This window comes from Pleurodeles waltl, chromosome 6 (assembly GCF_031143425.1).
Source record: "Pleurodeles waltl isolate 20211129_DDA chromosome 6, aPleWal1.hap1.20221129, whole genome shotgun sequence".
In the NCBI taxonomy this organism is placed as follows: domain Eukaryota; kingdom Metazoa; phylum Chordata; class Amphibia; order Caudata; family Salamandridae; genus Pleurodeles; species Pleurodeles waltl.
This window is the reverse complement of record NC_090445.1, coordinates 413137716-413156241: the sequence shown is the minus strand read 5'-3', so window position 1 is coordinate 413156241 and position 18526 is coordinate 413137716. Positions and strand designations below refer to the sequence as shown.

At 43.1% G+C, this 18526-nt stretch overlaps 1 long non-coding RNA gene across 1 annotated transcript in view; it reads right to left on the bottom strand.

The window, feature by feature from the left end:
• LOC138301945 (uncharacterized) overlaps positions 1-17823 on the bottom strand; it is an 84772-nt gene extending 66949 nt beyond the window's left edge. Inside the window, exons 1-2 of the long non-coding RNA XR_011205181.1 lie at positions 17717-17823; positions 16374-16456 (exon numbers count right to left, since the gene is read on the bottom strand). This is a non-coding gene — a long non-coding RNA (uncharacterized lncRNA). The remainder of the gene's footprint in view (positions 1-16373; positions 16457-17716) is intronic.
• Between the last annotated feature and the right edge of the window lie 703 nt (positions 17824-18526).

Genomic DNA, 18526 nt, shown 5'->3' with positions numbered 1-18526 from the left:
TGTTCCAAATCTTTATGACTCTGGCGCGGTGGCAGCAGAAACACCTTTTGACATAAATGAACATGTCACTGTCTTGCAGGAAGTACAACATTTCTGCTGCTACCACCTTGGGAATGAGGGATTTGCCAGCAACATCCAGTGACAGGATTTCTAAAGTTGGGGATCTAGGGAGTGAAAATATTGCTGTAAAGAAGGATTTTGGAGACAAATGATCATGATTGTGGTTATTAATCAGGGTAACAAACACCTCTTAAATACACACCCAGACTTTCATGCTATTAACTTTTTATTATATTTCCTCATATATCTGTACACTATATCTAGTGATTTGATTGTATTACTTATCTCTTACAGTTACATGTGTAATAAATAAGTTATGGTGTGCTCCACTATTTTTTTGTCTCTGCGATTAACTGGTTTGGCGTTTTTGATTCCAGTATGTACATGTTGGCAACAGATGTACTGTAGTGTATGAGCACCACAAACATATATAGTTTGAATTGAAAACTTGAGGAATGTGTAGCTAATTAGAGTCATTGTTGCCTTCTGTGTTTTTAAAGAAGGAATTTGGCCCAGCTTATGGAGCACCGGTTTCAGCCCTGGAAATACATGGTACCAGAACTGTCATTTTACCACTGTTGCCTGGTTCCAATGTAAACTGATTTGTTTCAATTGACAATGTCAAGTTAACCATGTGGCCAGTCCTGCAGAGTGGACCAAGAGAACTACTAGGTAGTCCCCATAACCCCTTCACTGACCATCAGGATGTTCCTCTACAACAACTAAATAATGATGAAGAAACTTCCCTGAACTTGGGGAGGGTAGAAAATGATCTTTCATTGGTTCTTGTCACAATACAATTGACATGAAATGTCCAAAATTCAGATTTTTTTATTCAAAATCAACACAAATGGATAGAACTGTTACTATGAACCACCACAGGATACCCCAGGATACATCTGCCAGTTCTCCTTCTACTGCACCGGCTCCAGTATTTGCGTCTGTTTATGTTGCAGACATTAACAACTCATTTTCAAATTCCTCAGCGTCTACTGCAGCACCGGTATCAAGAGCACATAAGCTTTTCAACTAGCTTAAAAACACCTATTAGATTTGTCAATGGTATTATCTGTGGATATTTCTGACTTTGCTTGCCTTCCTTCTTTGGATTGGTTTTGCTGATAAATGGTCACCACCTTTCTGAACGCTCTGCTGTTGAACTGTTGGATAAAGTTTTAAAAAATTACCTATCCTCACAAAAGGTGCGAAGAGAATTGTCCCTAGTGAACATTTAATTTCAAACATGTGTTTGGTATAAAGCACAGTTCGATATCTTTGGTCCTTCAGAAATGCTTCAAGTTCCATATGTGTTCAAAGTTTCTATGAATGATATTATGTTTGGTATATTAAATGGTGGAGGGTCTGTTCTAAACTGCGGAAGTACCAGTCACGTTTAAATTTAATTTTGGTGTTGATTGCAGGTAGGGTGATTTGCATGAAATGATTATCCCCAGAGGCACCAAAAGGTTGTAGGGTGGGTTAGAGCAGCAAGGTGCATCTGTAGACTAGACTGCGTGAACAGGTCACAGAAAAAGAGCGAGGTTGTGGGATCCCTTTCAAAAAATATTTTTGGAAGACGGGTCTAAGGATTAAAGACAGAACAACATTGAGAGGAGTATGGAGTTTAAACTTTGGAAACCCGCTATACATTGGAAAAGGTTTGGCGGCAAGGTCGGGACCCATTGGAGGATATAGCCTATTTAAAACATCGAGCAGCCAATGTACCTCTTGTCTCTTATGAGGTCAAAAAATAAAAACAAAACGTTTCTATGAAGGATATTATAACACCATGGGTTGTTTCTGATAATTGGGGTGTAAAACAGTTGATTCTATGCTTTCTGAGCTTGAATATTACACTGTATTTGAGAGTGAATATGTTTATCAAACAACTGGAATAATGGGGAAATGTTTTGCTACCATCAGTACAGACATATTTCCGCACAAAGCCAGCACCCCAAGAACTGTTTATAATTACACACAATGGGAACATTGTCCAACCCCACCAGAGGAGAGTTCAAAAACATATGTAGAAAAGTTTTCACATTTTACTGGGCATGATGTTAAAGTTCTGAATCGTATTATTTTAAATTGGCACCTTCAAAATTGTGGAAGATTTTGGCCCTCATTACGACCCTGGCGGTTTGTAACCGCCAGGGCCGCGGCACGCGGGAGCACCGCCGACAGGCCGGCGGTGCCCCGCGGGGCATTCTGACCGCGGCGGCTTAGCCGCGGTCAGAGAAGGGAAACCGGCGGTCTCCCGCCGGTTTCCCGCTGCCCCCAAGGAATCCTCCAAGCCGGCGCAGCTTGCTGCGCCGGCTTGGGGATTCCGACTCCCCCTCCCGCCATCCAGTTCCTGGCGGTTCTCCTGCCGGGAACCGGATGGCGGGAGGGGGAGTCGCGGGGCCCCTGGGGGCCCCTGCAGTGCCCATGCCAACGGCATGGGCACTGCAGGGGCCCCCGTAAGAGGGCCCCAAAATGTATTTCACTGTCTGCCTTGCAGACAGTGAAATACGCGACGGGTGCAGTAGCACCCGTCGCACCTTCCCACTCCGCCGGCTCGATTACGAGCCGGCATCCTCGTGGGAAGGGAGTTTTTCCCTGGGCTGGCGGGCGGTCTTTTGGAGACCGCCCGCCAGCCCAGGGAAAAACTCATAATACCCTCCGCGGTCTTCTTACCGCGTAGCGGTATTATGGAGGGCGGAATCCTGGCGGGCGGCCTCCGCCGCCCGCCAGGGTCGTAATGAGGGCCTTTGTTAGCTGATACCAAATTGATTTATTCTGATTCCTTTGTTTTCCAGCTGGCTATAGAAGTCTATTTGTCGATTCACTTGAAAAGTGTGTGGGGAACTAGGAATTGGCAAATACAGCATAGGGAAGCATTGTGTAGAGCATTCCTTATTCCGTTACAAATTATATTTCTCAATGACACAGTACAACAAAAAAGTTGCTTAGGCTTAGTGAAAATCAAAGAATTGAATGTGACCAGTATTCCCTCACTAGCCAAGTTAGAAAAATGGCAAGCGCCACTCGCCAAGTTGAAACCGCCGCGGGACGCCAATGCAGCCGCACTCCTGCAGTGTCTATTTGGAGATCCCTGCTGGGCCGGCGGGGATCTCGGCCGCAACACAGGAGCTGGCTCCAAATGGAGCCAGCGGTGTTGTGGAGGTGCGACGGGTGCAGTTGCGACTCCTTTTTCCGCCAGCCTTTTCATGGCGGTTCATACCGTCATGAAAATGCTGGCGGGAGGGGAACTCGTAATCCCCTGGGCAGCGCTGCCCTGGGGGATTACAACCGCCGGGACCAATGTGGCAGGAAACCGCCGGTCTCAGCAGTGCGACCGCGGCGCGTCTGCCGCGGTCGTAATCCCATGAGAAGCACGGCCAGCCTGTTTGCGGTGCTTCCGTCAAAACAGCCCTGGCGGAAGGTTGTAATGAGGGCCTTAGAGTTAAATACAGTTTTTCTCCATTTTCTTGTCTGGATTTTTTAAATTTTATAGTGATTTGTTTACCATTTTACTGTACAGGTATTTTACTGCTTGGGGGCTAGTTTGCCCTGCAGTAGGCTTTGGTTGTATTTTTGATGTATTTTTCACATTCCCATTGCTGTTTTGCTACATGCTTTTAAAAAACATCTAGGGGGTTGTGGATGGCAAACAGTAGGTCATTTTATTTTGTGTCCGTTGCTGACTAGGATTGGGGTGGCTCTTGGAGTCCAGGCCCGTGCAGCCAGACGTCTTCCTTTGTTCTCAGCAACCTTCGTCTTGCCCACCACTTTTTGTGAGTTGTGCATGTGTGATATGGTTAATATTGTGGTTGGGGATTTTTTTAAATTAATTTAAACTTTATTTTTGGAATTGCTGATTTCATGGTAGTGGGTGAACAGCAGTTGCATGTATTGGCCCAGACACATTTGGTTAATAATCGTTTTGCAACCCTTTGCGAGGGCAATTGTCTTCTTTCTTTGCTGACCATGTGGTGGCTATATTGTGAAACCAATGTGTGTACATGTTTTCCATTGATAGACGAGGTCTATGAGATTTTTGTTATTTTTCTTTCTGTTTTTTCCTGATTTTTGCTTGTGGCTCATTGTAGTACACTTTTGTTGTTTTCTAAGTCTTTTTTCCTGCTTCCCCCTGCCTCCCATATAGTTCCCATTGGCCCTGGTGGGGCACCAGCAATTATTTAATGCATTTATTATATTTTTCCCTGTGTCCACTGCCTCCTATAGGGTTCCTGTGGCTTTAGAGGGACAAAAACATTTCTGCGTAATGTTGCCATGTGGAAAATTAGTTGATGCATCTTTGGGTAAACTATTGTTAGGCTTTTGGGAAGATGATGATGATTATGATCACTTCACTTTTGTTACATTGGCTAGATTCTTCTGATTAACCATGTTTCATTGACTTTTTTGTTGCTTTGCTTGCAGGTGCTGCAAAATACATCATACATGGTATTAATACTGAGAGAACTCTGTGAAGAAATCAGTCTTCTACTGTTAAGTGTTGCTGATCCTAGTGCTAGGTACTAACTGCTAGTGCTAAGGTAGCCCAACAGAAGGAGGCTCTTGTCAAGAAAGTGGCCAGTGGAGAGGAGAAGAAGCCACTTGCCACCACTTGCATCAAGCACTCTTCCTGTTACAGGAACTGTGATGTACCTGCTGCCCCCTCCTCTAGGCAGAAATAGGCTGAAATTCCTCCATCAATGGCACCACCAAAACCTAAGGCCATGTCTCTCAGTTCTGCAGTGACTGCAGTCATGGAGAGCAGTGAATCTGAAATTGAATTGTCTTAGCTACAATCTGAATCATCGCCAGAAAATGTACAACAGGCTTAGCAGTCAGCAACAGATCTTTTATATAATAATATTTATGTGGTGTGTGCAGCTTGCTTACTATCACCACCTAAATATTAAAACTAAAATATAGTGAACCAGTGTGCATAGCGCAGATAGATGATCAAGTAGAACACAGCAATTATTTGGACCTGTCTGGTTGAGGGGTAACAGCTGAGAAAGACTAATTCAACCTTCTGTTCAACCGTTGACTTTGAACTGGTCAATAGAAAATCTCTTTAATAAAAGGAAGTTGAAAAACAAAAAGATGTCTCCCTTCCTTCTCCTTTCTTTCATCCCCTTGCTGGGCTGCCAGCGAAGATTTATATTGTTTGACGCTCCCATAGGTAACACAGACACAGAGGTACACTACAACCCTGGAGCAGGTATTTTACTTGCACTAATGAATATAACCAAATTAATGATTCACCATGTTGTGGTGGATGAGAGGATCTGGTAAGCTACACTTGACAATATATTGCCTGGTGGAATCATTCTGCATCAATGCTTGCCTTTCACATAATGGGATACATACTTTAATTTTCATTTTGATAACTTAAGTCCATCATCTCAAGGTTCTTCTGGGACCAGTCAGTTTATTTACTAAGACTAAACTAATATTACTAATCCCCAAAATGTTTTCATGTTCTTGGCAACACTACAGGTATATCACTTTCAGTTGAAATAAATCTTAAAATAATGTTGGCAAAGATCAGAAGGAACATTGCCTAGTACATGCTTCAATGGCAAACAAGAGGACTCAAGGGGACTACTTCTGTGGACTTGAGGGGTGTATTGATCAGGAAAATGCAGAGTTGTGGCTCAAAATGCATACTCTAATTAAGTGTTTAACTTGTGGTCTGCTTTACTGCACACAGCAAAATGTTGCTATTGTGAGAGTGATCAGCCAGATACATGAAACTAGTTGTCTGTGATTGGGGGTAAGAGATTGGTTCTTCTCACTTCTTTTTTAATGGCACGCCACTATACCAGCCTATGCCCTCTTGCTCTTCATATACCATCATGCTTACCCATGGCTCTCTAATATTGACATTTTATTTTTTGCACTCCACAGGCCATCTTGTCTGTAAGACGAATGCTCCATAATGCTCTAGCATTGCGGTTCAGCGATGCACCCAAGATGGACAATGCCAGAAGAGTGTAGATGTACCATTCATTTGTATAGAGTATCATTGTTCTTTTCAAAACTATGACTACTTTTGAATTGTGTGAGTCCTCGATATTTTGCATTTTTCAAGTCATAGGTAACAAATTGACTAGATAACTTGTGAGTGTGGGTGCTGAAGGACTGTTTGCCTTTGGTAACTGAACTGTCATCTTCCTTCCACAACAGATGTGATGGTTTCCTCAGCTTGATGAAGTGTGTTTGTTTACCTCTCATCTTTCCCTAATTCTCTGTACCCATCCATTCATAACACCCCAAACTGTCTTCCCCCAGTTTCTGTGATCAGTTTAATTGTGTTAATTTCCACCATTAACTGATCTCACACGTGGTGGGGCAGATGTGATTAAAGTGACACCAACTATTAAAGGAAATTGACATTTGCCCATACCTCCCCTCCTACCCAGGCATGAAAGGGACATCATAGTGCAGAGACTTAATTACAATAATGTGTGTCTTAGGATCAGTAGTGTGCGCTTTTTTCACAATCTATGTCCAATGTATTCTACGGATGTAATCTTCTACTGAGTCCTCTTGACACCAGCTGAGACCTGATGGGTTTATTTTGTTTACTTTGGTAAGTGATGCAACACTATCTTGCTAATTTTTTTGCCTTATCATAGTAGTGTCAGTATTGGATATTCCACTCATTCTGTTTTCTTTTAGACTAGTTGGTGGCTGTGATGCACTAGTTCACCTCACCAGAATAATTTAAGAATAAGAATAATGTCCTTTTGAAACCCCTGTGATGTTGTCCCTGACAACACCATTGCTCCACCGCCACTAGCATTAGGAAGGCCCTTTGCAAAATCTTGCTTTGAGGTATGGGCAAAATATAAGAAAGGTAGCAGAAAAGAAGCTCTTGGGAAGGTGGGATTGTTTTTGATGTATGCTGAGCAACACCATTAGCACTCCCTAGTTACAGAGGGTAGGGGAAAGTGCAGTATGTAATATTACTGACGTTGATGGGAGACTGGGAGGGTTGTGTATGGTCACTCATATTCTGTTTTACAACACTTTGCAGGGGGGTTCTGAATTGATGAAGTATAGTAAGTAAAGTAGTTAACAACACATGGGAAGGGAGCTCGGGTAGGGAAATATTAAAAACTTTAAAGGTAAAGATGATGGATACAGAGGGACATTTGAATTGCGATGAGGCAGGTGTGAGGAAGAACATTCTCTGTCATCACTGTGTTAATATCTCTTCCTCTTTATCTGTGTGTGATGCTATTCTTCTAACCAGTAGTGTAAAGACAGATATTCATGATGATAAACAAACCCATTAATTTAATTTAACAAAAACGTATAAAAGCCCCACCCTCTCCTTCTGTACCAGGTCAACCCCCTCACCCAAACCCAACATACCCTAAAATCAGCCTGCCCCCAAATGTCCTTCCCACCCTCACCTCCAACAACACGTCCCACCCCTCATAAAAAAATATGCCTCCACCCGGCCATACTTTATCTCCTCCAGGTCCAGCACAATTTTCCTGGAGGAGGACAGAGTCTGTGGTGGTGGTTGGGCTGGGGGTTGGCTTGGATGGCTGGGGACCTCTTTTGCCAACAATGATGGTGATGTCATTATCAGTGTCGCTCCAGCTGGTGACCTGAAGCAGCAGTGGATGCCTCCTCCCCCTTCTCCTCGAGTACCACCAGCTGACAGTACTCCACTGCAATTGCCTCCATTTTCAGGAGGTGCAGCCGAGCGGCTGTGTCCCACCGGGAGTGGGCCTCTGAAACAGATCCTCAAGCAGAGTAGCTAGATGATCCAAAGAAAAAAAGAAAAGAGCATGAAATGTAGTACTGAATGCATTGTAGAGTAGCCATAACATTGCTGTTACCCTAGGGCCACTGGATTATTTTTTTATGTGATTCTTGGTCAGAGGGCAAATTTTACTCATACATACTTCCCACAATGCAGAAGCAGTGTGTGGAATGAATTAATCCATGATCACCACCATAATAAAAAATATGTATGTTTACTAAAAAGAATGAAAAGTAAAAATTTGTTTCATGTGGCGAGTGACTCCTGTAACACACAGTTAGGCCCTCATTATGAACCTACGGTCTCATTACTGCTAGGTTCACAGTGGCGGTCGGAACGGCCGTCATTGCAGCAGTCTGAGTGCCATATTATGACGACGGAGGTCGGTCCGCGGTCAGACCGTCAGCACTGCCAGGATTAGTGGTCCTGGCAGTCTGGTGGTCTTGGCGGTCCTAATCTGCCAGGGCAGCGCTGCAAGCAGCACTGCCTTGGGGAATACAACTTCATTCTCTGCCAATGATTTCAGGCCAGTAGCACCAACCATGAAAAGGCTGGTAGAAAATGGGTGCAGGGGCCTTCCTGGTCAGCACCGTCGCAATGTTTACTGTCTGCTTTGCACTGTAAACACTGTGAGGGTGCTGGTGCACCATGCAAACTACAGCATTGCCGCTGGATCTATTAAGAGCCGAAGACAATGCTGGAGGCCATTTCTCACTGGGCCAGCTGGCGGAAACTGTGGTTTCTTCCCGCTGACCCAGTGGGAAACTCATAATGGGCCTGGCGGGGAGGCAGCTACAATAGCAGCAAACTCCCCGTCTGAATTTCGGCAGATGGGCTTTTCCGTCTTCTGAAATCATAATGAGGCCCTTAATGTGTGTTACTGAATTAATTATCTACCAGATATAAATATATTTTGCTGTTGATGAATATCTTTGCAGACAGTGAACACTGTGAGGGTGCTGGTGCACCCTGCACACTACAGCATTGCCGCATGCTCTATTACGAGCCGGAGACAATGCTGTATGCCATTTCCCGCTGGGATTAGTGGGCTGAAACTAAGATTTCTGTCCACTGATCCAGCGGGAAACTTGTAATGGGCCCCGCAGGGAGGCAGCCACAATGGCGACAAACTCCTCGTAAGAATTTCGGGGGATGGGCTTTTCCATCCACTGAAATCGTAATGAGGCCCTTAATGTGTTTTTACGTAATGAATTATCTACCAGATATAAATATATTTTGCTGTTGATGAATATGGTGCATTTAATTAATGCTACACAATTTTCTTGACTCTAATGTGCAACATTAAAGGAGACATCCTGGAAGGGCAGCATATTTTTGGGACAGCTAGTCGCATGTTATCATAAATTCCAATGGCCCTGTTCTTATTCTTCCTACTCCCTCCTGAGTCCCACTCTGAGTAAGACTTCCTACTGAGTTCCTACCTATACCCTCCACTCAAAATAATGCTCTACAAATATTTTTTCCCTTGGCTGTGGGGCAAGTAAGCAACAGTGCAGGGTAAGGAAAGTTTAACAGCAGACCTTGGGCTTGGGTTATATTTGGCCACGGACTGGTTGGGCATCATATATTAGTAGACTTAGTCACATGGTTAATGTGAGGTATACGCTCGGACAGTAATGAAGTCTTGTGACGCTTTGATTAAGCACTCCACACTGGTGAGATGAAGAGTTTAAATACATACTTTATTATCATGTGCCCAGCAACTCGAGTGTGGCTGGACCTCTGCCAGTCAACTCCCAACTGTCCTTTTCAGAACGCCTGCACTACAACTGGAACTTAGAATGCAGAATGCATTGGCACTCTAAGTTCTAACTATAAATCATAATACATCTTCCTCCTTTACAAATAATACATGGAATAAGGAAACTTAATGCAACAAGAACAATAAGGTCAGTACTAAACATATTGTAACTAAAGAAATATACATAGGAACATACACACAATCATATGACCACAGTCATGTATTTTCTTAACATATATAATCTCCCAAATCTGAAGGAAGTGGACCATTCCTCCTACTCCTCCTTAGTTCCACTGATTGATCCATTGGATTAGATTCCAAACCCCCATGAGCCCCACTATCTCCTCTATCTCTCCTATTTTCAGATGTTTGTCTATTGTTACACAAATCATCATCCAACATCAACATGAAAGTATTGCCAAACGATCTTCCTGTGTTTACATCACACTGCCCACCTCTCTGGTACAAGGCCATCCGTCTATTATTTCACCTTTCACCATTTTCTAAGACTACAAAGAATCTACTAACACTTACAATTTTGTAGGGACCTTTGAATTTCATCAACCCTCTTCTTTTCTGTCCATAAAGAACTTTTACCTACTCATCAACTCTTATGCCTCTTTGAATCTCCAAATCACTATCTCGTTTACCATTTCCATGAGTTCTTTCATGTGACTTTCCCACTACTTCTTTAATCCAGGCCGGAACTAACTTGGTTCCTGGTGATCTGCCACACATCATTTGAAATGGTGTACTGTCCGTCAACCCATGTTCACTCGTTCTATATTCCCACAACATTTCTGCAAACATTCTCTCCACATCCTACTTGCTCGCCACTGCCATCTGGATAGTTCCTTAAGCTGATCTATTGGCTCTCTTCACCATTCCATTTCCTCACTGATTATACAATGAGGCATGACTGTGTCTCACCCCCAACACCTCCAAGAACGTCTTCATCTCATGTGAGGTCAACTGCGTACCAATATCAGTTACCAACACTGAGGGAACCCCTTCTTCACTAAACACATTCTCTAGACAAAGCATTGTTGCTTTAGTGGTTATTTCCCTCATGAACTTTACAATCAACCATTTGGTATGGGCATCAATAATCATCATAGCATACCTCAAATCAACTTTCACTTTATTCAAAGGTCCAATAAAGTCTAAGGGCACCGTGTGCCAAGCCTTTACAGGATCATGAATATGTCACAAATCTGCTTGACTAACTACCTTCAACCTCTTTTCACCTTCCTTACATACATCGCACCTCTCTACACATTCATCTACCTGGTTATCCATTCCTGGCCACCACCAATCTGCTCTTAACCTCTTCTTTGTTCTTGTTCTACCCAAGTGACCTTCATGTGCTAGTTCTATTAATCTGATCCTAAGACCTAAAGGAGGTACAAATTTGCAAACTGATAATTCTTCAATAATCTTAACACAGAGTCTGAACGAAACAGGTACCGTGCTTTCCCTCCTGCGCCTAATAAAACCAGGTGTTTCACTACTTTGAGCATAAAATCTAACTCCATTTCCTTAATCCACTCCTGCCCAGTGATGGCACATTTCTCTTGCACACTCAATACATCTTGTATTGAAGCTATAGCACCCTCCGCTTCTCTGGCTAGAACAGCGGGACCATCTACCTCCTTCCAACCCAAAGACATCCTGGATAAACAAACTGCCTGGCAATTCCTTTACCCTTTGATGTATTCTAATGTATAGCAATACTCTTGTAAACAAGATGCAAGTCTAGCTAGTCTTGCTGATTCACTACTAGCCCCTCCTGGGAGAAGAATTCTTACCAAACGCTTATGATCAGTTCACAAAATAAATTTTGTCCCCCACAAATAAGTCTGAAAATATTCAGCTCCCCATGCTGCTGCTAGTGCCACTCTTTCAATTACTGAGTAATTTCTTTCAGAAGTGGTCAAAGTCCTGGATGCAAATGCTACAGATTTCTCCTGTTTGTCATACACTTGAGCAAGAACAGCTCCTACACCTGTAGCACTTGCATCCACTGTAAGAATCAATTTTAATTTAATGTTGAATAGTGCCAGGATTCCCGCACTACAAATTTCATCTTTTATGTGTTCAAAACATTTCTGCTGTATGTCACTCCAAACGAAGTTGGCATCTTTCCTCAATAACGATCTTAAGCATTCCGTTTTATCTGAAAAACCCTGCACAAATTTGTAGTAGTATTCAACCAATCCTAGAAAAGATCTCAAATTGTCCTTGTCTTTTGGTGCCACAGCTAATTTTATAGCATCCAAAAGATTATTTTTTGGTTTCACACCGTCGGCTGTAATATTGAACACAAGATACTCCACTTGATCTACCAGAAATTTACATTTGTCACGTCTGAGAGACAAGCCAGCTTCATTAAATCTATGGAGAGCCTGTCTGAGTACCATGTTATGCTGTTGTACAGAATCTCCAAAAATTTAAATATCATCCCTAAAGTATAAGATATTACTATTCCTTTGAATATCACACCCATCATCCTTTTAAACATACTTGCCACCGAACATAAACCAAAAGGCATACAGGTGAATTATAATGTTCCTTCATTCGTGATGAATGCTGCAAGGGATTTAGGGCTAGATGTAGCAAAAAAATATTTTGCGAGTTGCAAATTGCGAGTCACAGCGACTCGCAATTTGCAACTCGCAAAATATTATGCAGAAAGGTGTCTCAGACACCTTCTGCGACTCGCTATGGGGTCGCAAAGACCCACCTCATGAATATTAATAAGGTGGGTCGCAGTTTGCGACCCCATAGCGAGTCAAAGCACTCACAGGGATGGTGGCCTGCTGGAGACAGCAGACCACCATGTCTGTGACTGCTTTTAAATAAAGCAGTTTTTTTTTCTTTTTGCAGCCCGTTTTCCTTAAAGGAAAATGAGCAGCAAAACGAAAAACTTCCTAAGCCATTTAGTTTCGTTTTTTTCAGAGCAGGCAGTGGTCTATAGGACCACTGCCTGCTCTAAAAAAAAATTGGGGGGGCATTCACAAAGGGGAAGGGGTCCCATGGGGACCCCTTCCCTTTTGTGAATGTGTTACCATCCACTTCAAGTGGATGGTAACTGCGAGTTGGTTTGCGACTGCATTCGCGGTCACAAACCAACTCAGCATGGCGATGCGGTCGCAAATAGGAAGGGAACACCCCTTCCTATTTGCGAGTCGTAGCCTCAAATTGCGAGTCGGTACCGACTCGCAATTTGAGGTTGTGCATCGCGTTAAGCCTTTTGCGCGTCGCAAACTGCGTTTTTCGCAGTTTGCGACGCGCAAAAGGCTTCCTACATCTGGCCCTTAGAGTCTTCCGGCAGCTTTATCTGATGGTAAGCATTTTTTTTATCCAATTTAGAGAAATATCTGCCCCCGCCTAAGGCTAAGATCAACTCATTTATATTTGGCAATGGATAAGTATCCATCACCACATTTTGATTCACAGATGTAAGGTCAACACAAAACCTATACTTCCCATCAGCTTTTTCCGTAATAACTAGTGGAGCTATACCTCTAGCTGTTTCTTTTGGCTCAACCACTCCAGCATCAACCATTTCTTTTAACAATTCTTTCACTGCATCTCAAGCTACTGAAGGAATTCTCCTCAATTTGTGTTGGGCCAGAACTGCATTGGGCTTCAATACTATTTTGTGAACATATCCCTTTAAATGCCCTAATTTTTCTCAAAACACTTCTTGTGCTTCTTGCAAAATATCTGAAAGTGCAATGTCTTCTACCACCATTACTTGATTGGAAGCTCTGGGACTTACCATAATGTCAAGGTCATATTGATGCATCCAACCCAATACGGGTGGTCCACTCTCAGCCACATAAACTTTACCACTGGTATTTTTCCCTCCAAATTCAATAATTACTTCTATGTACCCTATCAAATTAATCCTTGATTAATTCTTTGGAAGGAGCTTAGCATTAGGCCAAAAGGCATTAAGTATTTCTTTAGAAATAATGGTATACATAGAGCCTGAGTCTATCATCAGTTGGACCGTCTTATTATCAATGATAAAGTCAGCTACAGGTCTTTTTTTCCTGCCCTGATTGACTTCTTTATCTCCGACACAAAGAACTCTATCAGTTACTCCAGTACCCACCAATGCATCAAGTTCTTCATCTACAGTGGCTACCCTAGATCTATTCTCCTGTTTACACACATTAGCGAAGTGTCCTTTACGTCCACATTTTCAACATGTTTTGTTAATAGCTATACATTTTGAGTAATCTGCAGTATGAAAGTTTCTCCCACACTGGTAACATCGCTTAGTTTGTTGTATGAACTTTGACAATTTTTTGTTATTTCTCCCAATTGCTCCAACTTCTGATTCAGATTTGTCAAACCCTGAGATTGCAGATACTGTAGTTTAAGGGATTATATTTTATTTTTCCATTTCTTTCATGCAGTGCTCAAACTGTTCAACAATTCTTGCAATATCATCCTTAAGAATGGATTCTTAGCTGCCCAGAGTCGCTCCTGAATTTTCCTGCTCTTGCAGTGCACTATGAGTTGATCACATACCAACTCATCAGTCATAACACCAGATTTACATTTCAGCGATAATTGTCTTAATTTAAAGACAAAGGGGGTCATTCCGACCCCGGCGGTCAAGGACCGCCGGGGCCGGGGTCGGCGGGAGCACCGCCAACAGGCTGGCGGTGCCCCGCAGGGCATTCTGACCGCGGCGGTTTGGCCGCGGTCAGAACAGGAAAACCGGCGGTCTCCCGCCGGTTTTCCGCTGCCCTCAGGAATCCTCCATGGTGGCGCAGCTTCCTGCGCCGCCATGGGGATTCCGACACCCCATACCGCCATCCTGTTCCTGGCGGTTCGCCCGCCAGTAACAGGATGGCGGTATGGGGTGTCGTGGGGCCCCTGGGGGCCCCTGCAGTGCCCATGCCAATGGCATGGGCACTGCAGGGGCCCCCGTAAGAGGGCCCCACAATGAATTTCAGTGTCTGCTTAGCAGACACTGAAATTCGCGACGGGTGCAACTGCACCCGTCGCACCTTCCCACTCCGCCGGCTCCATTCGGAGCCGGCTTCCTCGTGGGAAGGGGTTTCCCGCTGGGCTGGCGGGCGGCCGCCCGCCGGCCTCGGAATGAGGCCCAAAGTCATCAATAGATTCACCTTCAGTTTGTGCATGTGTATAAAATTTATATTTATTGATTACTATGTTTCTGTTCTTTGCAAATCTAATTTCCAGGCATTTCTTTGCTTCCAGATAAACATCCTCAAGTGGATCTCCATTAGATGCTCTAGCAACTGGTAAGTACTTAAAAATGGGTTGCCCTTCTTTACCTAAAGCATTAAGACGTAGGGCCTTTTTCCTTGACGCATTAAAGTTCTGACCTCCTAAAGCTTCCACATAAGTTTCAAACATAGTTATCCAATCCTCCCATTCTCTAGATAATGTTCTAGGTTGGTCTAGAAATGTTGGTGGTGAGTTTATAGTATTAAGCTGCATGTTATAAAAACAATATATGGTACTGTGAACAAAAGAGAAATAAAATGTATATATTACAGTTACCTATGTTATACACACACTGTAATGCACCTAAGTGTATAGAATGAACAATAAGATCCCGTGTTGGTAAGTTAAGCAATGCTATTTCGTCATGTAAAGTTAATGAATATGCAGAATTATACAAATATAAATGGTGATCATATCATCTTTGATCTCGACGATTTAAATCAAATAAGTGTGATCAGAATTGATCTCGACAATTTAAATCAAATGCAGTGTGCGTATCACTGTTTCCAGGGTGATATGCAATGCCAATCATAATGAAAGGTGTGCTTATCACCGTTATTCTGCAGCACAAAATGGTGGCACGCACAACATAAGAGTGTCACCAGCAACGATGACACGTTGAAATCAAGTGTGCGTATCACTGTTTCCAAGGTGATATGCAATGCCATTCGCAATGAATGGTGTGCCCAAATGGTGGCACGCACAACGTAGAAGCGACAGCAGCGTGATGATGCCTGCACAAGATGGTGGCACACAAATGTCAGAAAGCATCAGGAACGTGATGACGTCTTTTGGCACAAGAGCGTGACTTACACAGGCATCAAAATAGGAAAAAAAAAAACGTATGCAGTACCACTGAAGATGATGATAATGCGATCACAATACCCTCTTTCTTTTCACCATCTATCTCGTTCGTAGATCTGGAACTGCTGCCACCATCGACGATGGGCTCGAAGCCACCTCAAATGGTTGCAAGGACAAGAAGAATGGCTCAGCTTGTCGACAAATCTTGGGATGCTTCGATCAAGCACTCCACACTGGTAAGATGAAGAGTTTAAACATGTACTTTATTATCATGTGCCCAGCAACACGAGCGTGGCTGTCCCTCGGCCAGTCAACTCCCAACTGTCCTTTTCAGAATGCCCACACTACAACTGGAACTTAGAATGCAGAATTCATTGGCACTCCAAGTTCCAACTACAGATCATAACATGAAGCCATGAAAGTAGTCACTTTGTCAGAAATTGTGGGAGAAATGCGGCACATGCCAAGATGGGATTACAATTTTAGGTGCTGCATTGGACAAGATGAATGTGATAAGATATAAGTGAGTGGGCACTGGGCATCGCACTGTTTGTTCTAAACATGGAATGGTAGGGAGGATGAGACAGAAACATAGGAGGTTGGATAATGTAGAAGAATTGCTAAGTGGACTTGGAAGAAAGGAAGAAATACACTAACAAATGCAGCAGTTGTCATTGACAAAGGAACACGACTTACCACATGTCCCAGCAGCCACTTCTTCCTCTTCACTGGATAGTGGTCTCTGCCCTCCTCCATAGGAGTTTGGAATACTTCCCGTCCTAGACAAATACATAACATACATATTTAAATACCGGTAACCATCACATTATTTTGCACTAATGTTGGGTTATCTACTATCCAAAGTATCACTTTGAAAGGTTTAATGGACCAAGCAAGTAATCAACTATTCATCGCTATATTATATTGTCTTTTCATAATGTAGGATCATGCCTCTGAGAGGACTGGAAAAACAATGATGGGGTGGAAGGGAATAGAAAGGACTTGTGGCATCCTGCCATGCTGCGCTGTCATGACATTAAATCTTGTATGGGAGATGGCATCTTGTTGGGGTCCATGATAACTATCTCTGTACCTGTACTATGGACTGTTTGCTCAGTAAAGCCGTTTGTCAACCTACATGTTGTGAATACGTAGGCCTCTGTTGTTCTATACATTATCAACAGTCTTCTGTTAACACAAGACTAGGTATGTAAAAGAGAGGCGAGGGAGAGGTTACTAAAAAAGGCAGATGAAGAAAGCTACAGACAGGAGGGAGTTAGCTGCAGAAACTAGTGGAATATAAAGGAAGAGGAAGGTATGGGTCTTTAAAGAGGACACTAAAGTAGATAGGGGAATTTAGAGAAAATACAGAAGACCCTAATTCATTCAAGTTTAAAAGCACAAACCGTGGCACAAGCAGAAATGGCACAAGTGGAAACTGCTTCAGCCCTATGGGCTGAGGTGTAGGAGGGGTTTGGTGGTAGTGGGATGTCCTGAAACTAGGACAAACGAAGAGGAGACTGAATAGTAGTTATTACTAGGTACTTCTAAAAAAAATGGCATCCTAGAGGCAAACAAATCAAATGCTTGACTAAGCAATCCTTTATTTACCTTCAATTCATCCCTAAAAATAAATTAGTTTAGTTTCCCGGTCATACACACAATTTACTACAAAATAAATTACTCCTCGCCCTTGTTTCATACAGTTTTTAAATTTTGGCCCTATGAAAACCTATGGGTAAAATCAGTTTCCCTTTGTGTACTGCACTGCACAGAGATGGAGCAGAGATTTGTACAAGTAAGGTGAGGTAAAGGTTTCTGTCACTATAACTCAAAGGGGTGGGGGAAAACAGCTGCACACAGGAGAAAGTCAGCTGCAGAAAGAGGAAATATAGAAAACACAAGGAAATATGTAGGGATAACGAACACTAAAGGAGGCCAAGGGAATTTGGGAAAATGTAAAATACAGAATGCCATAATATGCAGTAGGTGGGAATAGGTAAAGTAAGAAATATATAGTAAACATTACAGACACGCACCAGTGGGAATGCCTTCTGTACCCGGGGCATCTTCCCCTGCACCATAGCCAGCTTGGGCCTTGGCTGTGCTGCTGCTTGAGGCATTCCCCCTCTTGCCCGATTTGCTCTTTTCGTTTTTTCCTAACAGAAGAAAGGTAAAGAGGACAATGATTAGTAGAAGTCTCTACAGAGGGGCATTCAAGCATTGTACTGCCTTGCTAACCAATCCGATTCCTCCCTTCAAACTCCTCCCTAAACTCAGTTCTCTTTCGTACACATTGGGCCCAATTCACAAAGGTAAACTTAGATGTTTGGCCTAAGGTTAGACAAAACATCTAAGTTTACAACTTTGAGAATTCACAAAGGTGATTTACGAGTACAATCTTTTTGTCCACACTCGGAGCTTGTACTCACCATCTCTGCAATGTGTTGTCCACGCAATACAGCTTTGAGAGCGTCCCAATCTATCAATAACTGAGGCAGCTGTATCCTAGTTCTCTGCAAGTACTGCTAAATCATTTCCCCAATTTTGTGCCTAAATGCCAGATCCTCAAGGACATCTGCTTTCAACCTTCAGTTGGGTATACTTTCCCTGTCCACTTGCCACCCCATTATCATGAGGACGGGTTGTGATTAGAGCAAGTCATAGTAACAATGTTCAGTGTAGTCTATATAAGGCTGCATTTGCGGAGAACAGTAAAATGTATCCTGTCTGACTTGGAGGTCGTGCATACGCAAGTAAACTAAGTATTCCCTTGCAATTGGATGTGGTACCTGCCACATATCTGTCAGGCCTTAGTGTGTCACCCATGCCTCTTGTGCTTCAGCAGA